Source organism: Thunnus maccoyii, chromosome 10 (assembly GCF_910596095.1).
Source record: "Thunnus maccoyii chromosome 10, fThuMac1.1, whole genome shotgun sequence".
NCBI lineage: Eukaryota > Metazoa > Chordata > Actinopteri > Scombriformes > Scombridae > Thunnus > Thunnus maccoyii.
Window position 1 is genome coordinate 2,147,567 of NC_056542.1, and position 15,060 is coordinate 2,162,626.

Below are 15,060 nucleotides of genomic sequence, written 5' to 3' on the forward strand. Positions count from 1 at the left end.
CAGAACAAACGTACACGCAGATTAAAATCGTTAAAAAATACTAATTAAAGCAGTTTTACCTAAAAAATCAATATTTCTCAGACGATGTTTGGTGACCACCGGACTTCCTGGAGGGGCTGTTAGCCGAGCTGCTGCTAACGTTTGTCCAGTTTATTTCTCTGATAACTTAAGATCCAGACGTCCAATGACTAAAATCCTTCTTCCGGCTAAAAGATATAGTTAAAAACCACCTAAATTTATCATGAAAATGTGTCTTAAAACTGAATAAAAGTCCATTTATAACAGTTTGTGTGGAACAACCACAACGCCGATGTATTATCTTGTATGTGTGTAAGTTACTCTTTGGTAGACGCCATTGTAGCGGACAAACACAGCGCCGCCGTATGCATCTGGTGCGTGTTTACTCTTTGGTAGAGGAGGTATGACGCCATCGACAGGCGACCAAATGAAACGGTCCGTTACTTTGATTAAATTACAGATTTCTCTGAGTTTGAAAACTGTTGGAAACATTTGGGATAATGTAAGTACACAACTCAACAACATATATAACATAGGTCTAGTTGTTTTTAGGCATTTTAATGTGGAATTATTACATGTTATAGCTTTAAGACAGTTGTACAATAATAATAAAAGAGCTGCACCCGATCTATCAGCTGTTTGGTCTATAAAATCTGTTTCCAAAATGTCGATCAAATGTCTTGTTTTGTCCACAACTCAAAGATCTTCAGTTTACTGTCAAAGAGACCAGAAAATATTCACATTAAAGAAGCTGAATAAGAGAGTTCAGACATATTATTTTCTTAAAAACTGACTCCAAATGATTAATCGATTAAAAATAGTTGGTGATTATTTTAATAGTTGAATCAATTAATGAATTGATTCATCTTTGTGACTCTACTGTAGACATAATGTTATTAACTAAAGTTATTTTATCGTAGAGAAATAAAAACTGTGATTCTAATAGTTACTATTAATTACAGCCAATCGTATGATGAAGTTCTTATAATAATAATTTAATAAACTGTGTAAAGAGAAAAAAAAACACCTTCAAACTTCTGTTGTGGAATAAAAAGTCAATATGTTTTTTCTAGTAACTAGTTGAACTTTTCATTTATGTCTCAGATGAATTTGAGACATTTTCTGTTCAGATAATGTTTGTAAAAAAGACCAGAAACAGAGAATAAAGTGTATTTCTCCTCAGTTCTGAAAGCAGGAAGAATATTCAGCAGGCGTCTTTCTGGCTGTAACAGGTGAATAAGAGAAACCCTCATAGAGGAATAGAAAGTCCTAAAACGACTTCTTGTGAATAATAAACAGCTGTGATTAACGTTTCTGGTGAGTTCAGGTGCAGAAATGAAATTAGACTCGTCTCACCTCAAAATGCAAAAACAAGAGAAAACAAGACGAGAACGACTTCCTTCTCAAGCCGACGTCTTTCAGTTTCGATTTCTCTCATCACTCGTGTGTCGTTGTTGTCGTTCAGTCAACTGTGTCTTTAACAGACATGGATCCACCACACAATGATGCATTCAGGGCCTCGCCCAGACCGCACGGAAAACAGAGCTAATGTTTTCATTTTAATGAACGTCTTCCTCGGCTTCCTCCGGTGTTTATCTACCAGATTCAACATTCTGTTCTTTCACTTCATCGAGACGTTTATAATCCCAACAAACCTCAAACAGATGATTTTGAACCTCGAGGCCTTCATGCACCTCGTGTTTACGTCCCTTCAAGCAAAGACTAATGATGAAGACATTCCTGTGCAGGCTGATGAAGACGTGGTCGGGTTGTTTAAGGAGATTCAGTGAGCCGAAACTAAACTCTTTCTAATTTCTGATTCTTTTAACAAACAACAACAACTTTCTTCTTCTTGTCATGAAAACTGAAGGCAGCAGTAAAGTCTACTGACGAAGGAACAAACTTCATATTTGAGACAAAAAGTGACAAATTGTGAGAGAAACGTGATGAAATCTTTGCTCATCCGGCTGATTGATCGATTAGTTGATCTAAAGATGTATATATATATATATATATATATATGTATACCAAAAATATGATATAAAATACCAAACAATCACTGGTCACTCCATAAAGTAAATATGTTCTGGTTTTCATTCTCCTCTATGATAATAAACTGATTATCTTTATATTTTAGACTCTTGGTTGGACAAAAGAAGAGTAACGTCAGGCTCCGGGGACGATATGTTATCATGTTGTGACATTTTATGAACCACACGAATAATCAATCAACCAAGAAAATAATCCTTCAGTTAATCAATAATGAAAACGATCCACATCTACAAACCAACCAAACAACACAGAACAAACTTAATGACGCCAATCTGTTGCCAAAAAGTAGTTGTTATTTACATTATCAATTAATTTAGTCAATGAAGTGTCAAATTTAAGAGCTGATGACGTTTCTTTGTTTGCATATTTTCTTTCCTACATCCATCGAAGCGCCAGAATTCATCAATCATTGAACGATCTGACAGCCTCATATTCATTTATTTACACTTTTATTAAAATCAATCAGTCCACACAGACTCAGAGACACGTACGCGTGACGCGTCTCGTTTAGTGAAGCGTAATCTGCACAAACAGCTGTTTACTTCACATAAACATCCAGCTGTTTGTGTTCTGAGTCTCAGTCTATCTGTGAATCTCCTGTTTCACTGCAGCCGGAGGAGAAATAAGATCAATGAATCAACAAATACAAACACTATCGATTTCTTCCTCCGTGGAGCCGAGACATGAATTACGCTTCAGTACATTTCTGCTGTCAGTCAGTCGGTCGGCGGCTGAACGCAGTCGCACGCCGCTCAACGTCTCACCTGCTACGAGGATCCTGAGAGAGAGAGAGAGTTTGGGCTTTGAGGGATGAAAGTGTGACGCTGTGAAGGAAAAACGGTGCGTTTGATTTATAACACGAGACAAAACAAGAGAATCACTGAGAAACGGAATAATTGTTTTATCTCGATTATCTTGTTTTTATAATCGTTGGAAGTTTTATGCCACTAATTAAAGTCATTTAAAACTGAATATGAATAAAACAAACAATAATTAAAGGATCAGCAATTGATTAGGTCACTAAATTAAGTCTGTATTCAACTGTATGAGAAGCTCTTTGTTTAGAGCTGCAAAGATTAGTCAGAAAATTAATCTGCAACGATTCTGACAATTGAATAAAGCAATTTTTTAAGCAAAAATGTCAAAAATTTACTGGTTCTATCTTCCCAAATGTCAATATTTTAGTATTAGTTCAACAAGCCTCTCTGATTAGGAACCATGGTCCCCGATCACATGAATAATCGATCAGTGAGGTAACTGATCAAAAACAATCATTAATTGACGCTCTACTCTACAGTTCAGAGGATGAATCACTGACAACATTTACAACTCAGGCAGCGTCTGGAGGCCCCGGGGCCCTGATGCAGACCGCCTTCAGAAGTGGTAACACCACCACCTTCAGCTATTTAAAGCTTCCTGAGAAAACACAGAAGCTCCCTGCTGCTCAGACACACACAGAGAGAGAGAGAGAGAGAAGTCCTGAGAGAAAACAGCTCCGACAGCAACACTAAACAGTAATTATAACATCTGAGAGGGAAGATTATTATTATTATTATTACAGACGGACGGACGGACGGACGGACGGACGGACGGACGGAGAGCAGAAAGCTGAAAGTGGAGGAACTGAGACGACTCCTGAAGAGAGATTTAAATATCTGGAGTCTATATTTAGTCCGTCCGCGGAGCGCCGGCTCACTTTAGAGGCAGAGAGGACGACACACAAGACGCTTTCCAAAATAAAAGTCACATGTGATGATGTCACGTTCATGATGTAAACAAGAAGAGGAATAAACAAACACACAGAGAGGAAACTGATAACAGACTCATAATGCTCTTTGAGCTTTTTATATGTTAAATCTGCACATTTCATTCATTTCATTCATAAACTGTGAATGAAATGAATGAAATGTGTCACACTGCTCGTTAATCTCTACAGTAAAGCTGCAGCGATACTGGCTGAGAGTCATTTCAACCACTAAATGATTCATCGGTTTACTGGCAGGTTAATCAATAGTGAGAGAATATAACAGATGGATGGAAAGTGGTTTGAATAACAATGATTTTACAGATTTCTCCATATATGTCAAGACATAAAGTAAAAAGGAGATCATTAAAAGGAAATAATCTGCATTATTTAGACAATAATCTGCAAAGAGAGAATCACAAGTGTCTGTTTCTAATTCACCAGAAGCATCATCTAAAATCACACTCAGGGTTTCCTGCAGCATCCTTCTAGTGGAGGAAGGTATAAGAAGGCGACATGCTCAGAGTAAAATAACAGAAAGCAGCAGCCGACACAAGAGAGTAACGCTAGCATTTGTAGCTAATGCTAATACTGGCTCCAACCAAATACAGAACTGAGAACTGGAACGCTGATCCTGGAAGCCACGTTCACTATCAGTCTTCAGGGTGAATATTCATCCTGGATGAGCAGCCGCCCAACATGACTGACAACTGGATGTTAAAATAAAAATTAGAAGCTGAAATTATACATGAACTTTAAAGCCGATACTGATCATTTAAAACATGCACGGATCAGCTCAGGACATCTTTAATTCATATGTGTGTGTATATATACATATATATATATATATATATATGTATATATATATATATATATATATATATACTGTATGTGTGTATTGGCTTGTTATAAACTCTAAGATACTAAAAGCAATTCATCTGTTTCTATATTCGACTGTTTGAACTCCAGTGAGAGTCAAAGGAAAAACTGAAGAGTTGAGTATTAATCTGCGTAGATGTTGTATAGTGTGTGTGTGTGTGTGTGTGTGTGTGTGTGCGTGCGTGTGTGTGTGTGTGTGTGTGTGTGTAGTTTTGTAACATCAGCTGTAAGTGAAAAAAACATGAGCAGGGAAGCTGCGACTAACAATTATTTTCATTATTAATTGATCTTCTTGATTAATCGATTAGTCGTTTGGTCCGTAAAAAGCGGATCAGTGTTTCCATGACGACGTCTTCAAATGTTTTGTTTTGTCAACACAAAGATGTTCAGTTTACTGTCAACTGGACATTTATTTCTTAAGAAATGACTCAAAACGATCAATTATCAAAAATAGTTGACATTTAATTTATCTGTCTTATTTTATTTTAACTTATTTTTGATTTAATTGTATTTAAATGTATTTTTATATTTCCTTTTACATTTTACATTCTGTCTTGATGTCTTTTAAGTGAAACACTTTGCAGTTGGCTTGTTGTTGAAATGTTCTCTACTAATAGACTGATTGATTAATCAACTAATCACTGCAGCTCTGAACACAAGAGGAGAGGAAGAAGAAGAAGATGAGGGAGGAAGGACAGCTGGGAGACAAACTGTCAACAACAACAACACTTATTATTTACAGAAGCCTGCGACAACATTATCAATCAATCAGCTGATTATTTTCTCGATTAATATTTTAGTTTATGAAACTGCGTTAACTTTGCTGGTTTGGCTAAAACCTTCAGATATTAAATTCACTATAAAACAGGACAAATATTAAATATTATAATATTAATCAGGTATTTTAGCCTGAAAAAAGAATTTTCTGTTGATCAACTAATTGATTTTGCTTTATAAGCTATAAGTGTTCAGTATTCAGAGTTTAACCAAAGAACATTAAACCCTTTTAAGGCAGTTTCTGTTTCATTTATGGCAAAGTTTTATCAATAATATTATCAAATGTATCAATAATATATTCAAATCCCAAAATCACCTCTAACCTCAGCTTTACGCTCTTCTCTGACAGGAAACTGAATCTCTTTTGGACTGTTGGTCGGACAAGACAAGACATTTAAAAGACGTCACTTTGGACTCTAAATAAACAAACAAACAACAACAAACGGAACAATATTGTGGTCTGAGCAGAGCAGGAACAAAACACGGAGCAATATTCTCTCACAGATGGTGACGAAGGATGGAGGCCGGCGACGGGCCAACATGACCGAGGGCTGCTGAACACACACGCACACACATGCACGCGCACACACACACACACACACACACACACACACACACAGACACACACACACACACGCACGCACGCACGCACGCACGCACGCACACACGCACACACACACACACACACACACACACATACAAACAGATCAACAACAGAGTCCATTTAAAATCCTGCATCAACAACAGTACAAATAACTGACAGTAAAGGTCAGAGGTCACTGTGCACTGACACGTAACAACGGACAAAATCCTAAAATCCTGTCCCCCTTTTTCATGCTTCTGCTCAGTCAGAAGATGCATTTTCTTTTAGTTTATTTATTATAGTTTATCTGACTAAGTCCCACACACACCCTCCTGCTGCCACAAATACTCACAAGAGCACCAAATGTGGATCCATCCGCCGCTTAAAACAGTCCCCAACAAATGCGCCACAGTATTTCCTGTTGTTTGTTTGTTAAAAACCACAGTGGCCAGCTGTTTTAGGAAAATACTTAGACTTAAATTAGGTAAATAACATAAATAAACATAGTCTCTAATGTGTTTTGCTGTTATTTATTATTATTTATGGTCGCGCTGCTCTGCTCCGTGTGTTTGTGCTGCACACAGCGCAGCAGAGGAGAGGCGGTGAACACTCGTTACATTACTGTAAGTACAATAACAGCTCCACGATTAAAAAAAACAAAAAAAAAGTAATTTATTAATGTAAACCGCTCAGATGGACAGACTCCAAACGACAAAAAATATTGTGATTTGCGACTCAACAAAGTAAACGATAGAGCATAATATGAAACGACAGACGTTTTCCTATCGTCATATCGCACAGCAACCCTAACCCTTAATAAAAAGACAATCGGTGGATGTGACTAACTCAGACTGCTGGAGCTGAATAGAAGCTTCACACAGACTTTTAAATGACTGTGTGGACAAACTGTGGATTTTATCCTCCATCACTTCCATTGAAAGCACATTTGAAGGATCTTTTAATATCCAGTATGAACAGGAGGAATGATTACAGACACCTGACTGCTGGTTTAACACACTGGGAATACTGGGAACTGTCCTTTGAGGAGGACAAGTGTCCCAGTGAAGAGAAGGGCTGGATATCACTGGATTATTCTAGATAGAGTTTTGGTGCTGATAATAAATAATACTTCTTTCACACCTTGAATGATTAAAAACAAGCAGACAAACGACGTATTTGTGGTTTTAAAGATTATAACAAAGATTAACACCAGACTGTTAATACTCCACTTTACAAACAAAAGACTGATGATGTGATAAAAAACTGAACAGTTTCAGTTATATAACTTTGTGTGCACACCCTTCAGGAAATATCCATAAATGCTAGAAATATTTGTCCTCAGAGAGTTATGAATTTTGAGGGGCCTCTATTTGTCCGAATGGATAATGTTCGAGGGCAGCGAGGATGTTACATAATCTCCTGAAAACAAAAGTCATGTGTGTGTGTCGTGTTCAGACGGCGAGAGGCGGCGAACCAACGGGAGGAGGAATGCTGAGGAGCGAGTCTGCAGAGAGATGAACAGTTGATTTTACAGTTTGCAGAGAAAACTGCAGACTGTAAACTCGAAACTGTTTAAGTGTTTGTGTCCCCCGGTGCATGCTGGGACACGCTCCAGCCCCCCCCCCCGCAACTCCCAACAGGATCATCTGGTGCAGAAAATGAACCGGATAGACACTGAGTCGGATTGTGATTCATCATATTCTGAAGAATTTTACACACAAACATCACAAAGACCTCACCTCTGTAAATGCTTTCAAACTGAACATTTCTCAGACAGACAGAATATTGATCAAATGCAACTATTCTGATAATCAATTAACTGGTTTGAGACATTTTTTAAGAAAAAAATAAAGCTAGAAATCTCTTCTTACAGCTTCTCAAACGACAGCAAACTGAATAATCAATCAGTCGCCAACTATTAAATTAATCGGCAACTATTTCGATAATCGATTAATTGTTTTGAGTTATTTTTTAAGAATAAAACGTCCAAATTATCTGATTCCAGCTTCTCAAATGTGAATATTTCCTGGTTTCTTTAGTCTCTATGACAGTAAACTGAAGATCTTTGAGTTGTGCTCATTTAAACAGACCAAACAACTAATTCATTAATCGACAGCTGACACAATAATATGAATATACATAATGAAATGCTTTTGGCACATTTCATTATGTGCATTGAAAACTAGTTTATTTATTCTTTGATCACATGATTATTGATTTAAATCAAAATGTTGCCAATTTTAGGAATATTTCTTGTTCGGCTGATTGAGCTATAATCTATATTTCTATAACTCCTCAGTCTGATCTATACAGTGAGTAACGTGTTTGGCTCGTAGTGATGAACCTACAGAGAATTATCAGAGACTCTGCAGCTCCTCTCGGCTTTACGGAGCTTTATAGTGAGTTTCAGCTCATTGTTTATCTGTCCGGCTGCAACTTTACTGTTTTGGTTCACTCTCAGCGTCTCATAGCGTCGTTTTCAGAGAGAAAAAGCTGTAAAAAGCCGCTGTACACTACCTGCTCAGCACCAAACTGCAAACAGACACAGTTAGCTGTAGACTAGCTGGTGAACATAGTGGAGCATTTAGCAGCTAAAGAGCCAGATATTTCCCTCAGGAGTTGGTAGAGAGTAAAAACAGAAGCTAAAAGAGAGAGAATATTGGACTTACATTCACCAGGTGGACAGAAACACGACTCCACATGAATGATGATGTTGCTTCGTAACTGCTGGATGTGGAAATGAGCAACTGTTTGCTAACAAGTTCAACATATTTGCTCAAGAGCTGATGATGCTTCAGTGTTCGCTGCTTGTTTCTGATCAAAACAAAGTATTTTTGCAGGTTTTAACAAATTAATTTGTTTCAATTCCTCCAGGTTAAAGTATGTTTTGTTTTCCCATCGTTCTGTGGGTGAAGAGGAGGCAATCATCAAACTCAAAGTGCAAACCTGATGGAAAATAACAACCACAGTTACAATTTTTCCATAAAGTATTGCTGAAGGGTCTTTGTACCCTGACACAGCCCTCCTGTACACAGTCTTCTCTCTGCAGCGACAAATTCTTTGCAAGAGGCGACACGTCCTGACAGACTGTTATCTCAGGTATCCTGCTGTCTGCCAACACAAATATGTTTTACAGCCTTCATCTGCAACGCGGTGTGTTATTATTCTCATGAGTGTCACTGTGTATTCTGCTGCTGCTGCTGCTGCTGCAAACCAGCCTGCAGCCTCTTAACTCTGATCTGAATGACAGAGAAGCAAAGTTCAATTCATGCAGACTTTCTACACTAGTAAATGAGAGTATGAACAGATCAGAGTCTCTCCGGATCAGAGCAGATATTATATTTAGCCGGAGAGTAAAGTAGGACTGCGTGTGGAAAGAACCCTGCAGCAACATGTTACCGTCCCAAATCCACCAAACACACCAAACAACACGCAGCAGCAACGACCGAAACGTCTCCGATTGAAATCACTCGTATCTGCTGATCACTAGAGGACTCGGCAGGTTCACTGCCTTGCTCACAGACACTCAAAACGGGAATATAAAAGCCCCTTTTTAAGACACTGAATATATAACAAGTGGTGGCTTTTTATCATTTAGACAGCGGTGACTTTTATGTTCATGTTCCTTACAGCTTCATTCAGACATTTATGGAAACATGGTGAGTTACAAATGCTGTGATCAGGAGGTGAAGAAGAAGAAGTTTTCTGTTCTCCGTCAGGTGGCATCACTGACTGATGTCTTAACCCTCCTGTTGTCCTATCGGGTCAATTTTGACCCGTATCCTGACTAAGAAATTATGAATTATTTTAACTATAGTTGAGATCAGAGGAAGCTATGTTGATGGATTATGGTAGACTGGTATGTAAAAGTTTAGTCAGGATACTATTTTAAAACCATTTAGAATTTTTTTGATGACAGCACGTAATGACACCTGTTGTCCTATCGGGTCAAAATTGACCCGTATCCTGACTGTTAGTATGACTTTTATCTGACCCTATGTATTTTACTGATTTTGGATGTTGGACAGATGACCTAAATATTCCATAATTTGCGTGTCATTTTAGGTAATATGATATAGCCCTTCTTGGGGGGACCTTTAAATACGAATAATGGGTTTATGGTCAAGTTTGGAACTGTTCCTGATGTGGTATGTAATGATACATAATATGTTGTAAGGTAGCTGTCAACCACTTGATTGGATGGCTCCCAACTGAATTAATGCCCATGGGGAACCTATGTTATTCATGTGATAAGATACAGATGTGTAACCCTATATAAGTTATGCACCGACAGTGGTACGGTGCCCAGACCATCTTTGTACATGGAATGGACCCGATGGCCTTCGTCTAATAAACGTCTTCAAAATAAGAACTTCACCAGCTCCTCCGTTGAACGATACATCATCACACATCCTTCCTTTCACTGACTAAGAAATTATGAATTATTTTAACTATAGTTGACATCAGAGGAAGCTATGTTGATGGATTATGGCAGACTGGTTTATGTAAAAGTTTAGTCAGGATACTGTTTTAAAACCATTTCATTTAAATTTTTTTGATGACAGCACATAATGACACCTGTTGGGTCAAAATTGACCCGAGAGGACAACAGGAGGGTTAAAAGAACGAGCGTCACTCTGCAGCTCCTAACGCTGAATCAGCTGATACGGTTTCACATTGCTTTCATGGTTTAATGTATTAGAGAGTTTTATAAAGTCCAACATGGACAAGCATTGAATGACAGGACGCTCAGCTCACACGCTGGATTAAAAAGCAGATTATTCATTCATTCATCTGTGCAGTTACATGAATGAAAGTATAGATTATTATTGTGGTTGTTTGACGGGTTTTTATAGAGAAGAATCTCTTTCACAGTGTTTGCAACTGTGAGTTGGGACAGTTTTTTTTAAAAAGCATAACTACAATCGTCCTCTAACCTTTAACCTTGTGGTTATTATTGATGCCATGATGACGAAGGTGGCCTAACTTTAAGGAAGTAGTAACGTAAACCCCCAGTACATGTTCCTCTAACCTGAACAAAGTGATCATTATAACATAAACCATCATCTTCCTCTAAACCTCCAACCAGACCTGAACCACAGCGTCGTCACATCATACAACATCTTTATTGTTCAACAGCGTTAAACAGTCGAGTCTTTACAGTCATTGTTAGTGAAATATAAATTCTGTTACGACCCGTTAAACTAATTATTTCATAGATTTAATGATATTTTTTCACTTTACTTAAAGCAAACAATAAGCACTTGGAGTAATTTATAATCAGATTATAAAATATTATAAAATGATTTGAATATATTACAACTATAAGAATTATAACACACTTTGATCCTTGCAAATAATGTCAGTGATTGACCTGCAATTATGAAGGATTATGACATTTGACCTTATAAATCATTATAAAATGCTTCATGATGTGTTATGATTATTGTCATAAAGCATTATGAATATTTATGATGCTTATAACTATAATTATACAGAGCTGTAATCAGATTATAATGTGTTATAGACATAAAAAGTTAACATCTATCTTGATATCTTGTGCTGTTTTTCACAGAGTCTCTTGTGCCCCGCCGACAGCTGACTGGTCACACTGACACTGAACAACAACAACAACAACAACAACAACAACGCAGAAACCAGCTGACGGTTTATCTTCCATCTGCTGACAGTTCGAACGGCTTCAAACTCATCGATAAAAGTCAACGACGGACGTCTCTGTGGACGGCGAACGCGAGACGTAAAACCTTTGAAATGGAGACTGTACTTCCTGTTTGTTATCTGTTGTCCTCAAAAGCATCACGTTAGTTTGGTTTTAAAGGTGTAAACGATTTCCTGTAGTTGTGACCAGAAAGTGAGCAGGAAGTGGCCCTCAGATGGAAATTACAGAAAAGAAAACGCAAATGAATGCTTGTTTCCATCCACTGCTGTCGTGTAGGGCTGACACGATTAGTCGATTCATCAATTAGATGATTGTCAGAAAAACAATCGGCAACTATTTTGGTAATCGATTCATCGTTTATCAAGTTCAACTCTCTGAAATATGAGAATCAGCTGTTTTTCTTTGTCATATATGACTGTAAACAGAATCTCTTTGTGTTTTGGACTCTTATTCTGACAAAACAAGACGTCTGAAGACGTCACCTTCGTCTCTGGGATGTTGACATTTATTTTATATATTTATTTATATTTAACGATTAGTGCTACCCCTTAAAAATCAATCAGTCACATCATTATACAGAGTAAGGCTGTGTATAACATTATTTACTTTATCAAAATAACTGAAATATACATATAAAATGTCATATTTTTCTTTTCCTAACAGAAGAACAACACATGTCTCGAGCTGAGGAGCTTTTTCACACTGTTGATGTTGTCACAGAGATTTTATGAAATAAAAGTGACTGAGATCGTATTTATTTTGCTTTGGTTCATTTTAACAGTTTATCACTTCTTTTTGGAAGGAGTTGATTTTTATTTTTCAGTTGAAAAATATGTTTATTTTGATTTTCCTTTAATAAAATCTACTTTATTCTTGTTTTGGTTTTTATAAAACTACATCAGCGTTGATCTGAGACACGTTGAGCCTGGAGAAGCTCCTGAAACCACCTCACAGTCAGTTCATGTGGCGATAAAAATGTTTCATCCTCAAGCAAAACAGACAAACAAACAGTCAGACAGGCAGGTTAACAAACAAACAGTCAGACAGTCAGACAGACAGACAGACAGAGCAGCTGTAACATCCACTGAAACAGCTCAGAGTCTGCAGGAATCCGCTGCAGCTGATGCAGAAAGCTGCACTGCAACAAACAGGCCCGAGCAGCTGCTGGAGATTTAAACCTGGACCACCTTCACCTCGGCTGGTTCCATTATCGGACATTGGTTTTACTTTCTTTTTAGGGGTATAAATACGAAAACGCGGATTATTTTAAATGATCCGGAGACGAACTACTTATAAAAACTGTCTCTTCTTTGAACTCTCCGTCCGCTTTTGTCTCCTGCGTCAGTTAATCGTGTGACAGACGATGGTCGCCGCCGCTGCAACGCAATGTTTCCCCCCAATCACACAGTTTCATTATCGGACGCGCTGTGTACTCCTGCTTATATTTGATATCTTGTGCTGTTTTTCACATTTATTGATATAACACGACTTTAAATCGCTTTTATTGATCACCCGGAGTCTCGTCCTGCGGTTGCACTGTTGCAAAATTGATTTTAATTTCACAATCGCGCGTCAGTTGATATCTTACGCTGCCGATACAAACAAACACACTAAAACCGGCTAAAAAATGTTCATATTTAATAATTAAAACGCTCAAGTCCGATGTTAAAATGTTTCAGGGACAAATTTAGAAGAAGCTTTTCGGACGGAGGCGTGTCCGATAATGGGCGCACAGATAAGCGATATGCTTTTTAACGTTTGCTAGCTCCCCCCGCGTTAGCTAACGGCTAACCGGGCGGCTGCTTTCAAACGTCACCGTTAACCGCGTCCGTTTACCGGACACACTAACAGGGTAAAGGTGTAATAATACGTGTCGTACCTTGTTGTCTCTGCTGGTTTTTCCCACAGAAAGCTGGAAGGATCATGTTTAGGTCATTCTCCCACATGTGACGTCCATGTTTGCTCTGTGAAGCTGCAGCATGTGGTCAAGCTAGCCGAAACAACATGTGCAGCTTCCGGATACAGCGTTCAGAATAAAAGTCTGGTTAAGCAGCTTTTAGCTTGTGGTCCTTCCTGTATTTTTATTTTATTTTATTTTATTTCTTATTTTGAGGGGGACATGTGTTTGCTTTTGTCTTAAAAAAACAAATAAAATTTAAAAAAAACAACTGAGTGAACTTGAAGAGCTGCTGCTGTTTTATCTTTTTTCTGTGTTAAAATATAACTTAAACAGCAAAAACTCATTGTCATTAAAGATATTAAACTAACTGCATCACCCCCAGTACCCCTCATGTATGTTAATGGAGTGGACAAAATATTAGGAACACCTTTCAATATAAAGCACTCCAGTTCACCACCACCCACTACGACCTCAATAATGAACATGAAGTCAAATTATCACCTTTCTGACAATGTCAACAAAAACTGAAAATGTATAAGCTTTTATGGCAGAGCTGTTGTGTTGGATTGCATTAGATTGCACAGGTGTTCCTGTGTAAAAGTTAAGTTAGGATGCTTTCAATGAATAGTATTTTCCATGAATATTTTTTATTGATCAGTTAACTTGATCAAGTTGAGTAAACAGCAGAAAGTAAATCAATATGTTGCTGTGAGCAGCTTTGCCTTTAAAACAGCAGCAGTTCTCCTCAGTGTTTCAGGTACTCGGCAGGTCGGTTGTTCCTGCGTCTTGGAGAAGTTTCCACAGTTCTTCTTCTTCTGTGGATTTCGTCGTCTCAGCTGCTCCTGTCTCTTCATGTTAATCCCAGACTGACTCCATGATGTTGAGATCAGAGACCATCTGTTGCAGGACTCCCTGTTCTTTATGACTCTGGCTGGATGTTTGGGCTCGTTGTCCTGCTGCAGATGATCAGACACCTCCTGATGGTGTTACATTATGGAGAAGAATGAAACATCTAAAGTGCCTAAAACCTTTTCACAGTACTGTATATAAATTCACAATTATATATATATATTACTGCTATAGTAATAGAATATTATTTTGTCAGCAATTTATCAGAAATGAACTCTGAAACTCAAAAGTAGAGAATTATTATCATCAAAATGTATTAGAAGTGCAGAAAATCCCCTCTCAGAGTGTTTTTTCTTTTAATGTTTATTACACAGTTTCATTTTTATTACTGATGTATTAAAATGTTGTAGCTGCAGAAATTGGAGTTTCTATATATACTGTTGGCTAATTTAATCAAAAGATCTTTTTTGTTTTTTAGGCAAATAAATAAATATATTAAGTCTTCTTCACCCTTTATGTACCCGCCGCTGCAGTTAATGCTTTGAAACAACATTAATACCAAAATGTAAGAAGATAAA

General features: G+C 37.6%; 1 protein-coding gene across 1 annotated transcript in view; it reads right to left on the reverse strand.

Moving 5' to 3' along the window:
• Positions 1-13,724, reverse strand: part of LOC121905347 (DENN domain-containing protein 4B-like) — a 63,162-nt gene extending 49,438 nt beyond the window's left edge. The window contains exon 1 of the mRNA XM_042423542.1: positions 13,613-13,724. The gene's annotated coding sequence lies outside the window, so the exon portion shown is untranslated. The remainder of the gene's footprint in view (positions 1-13,612) is intronic.
• Positions 13,725-15,060: the final 1,336 nt, after the last annotated feature.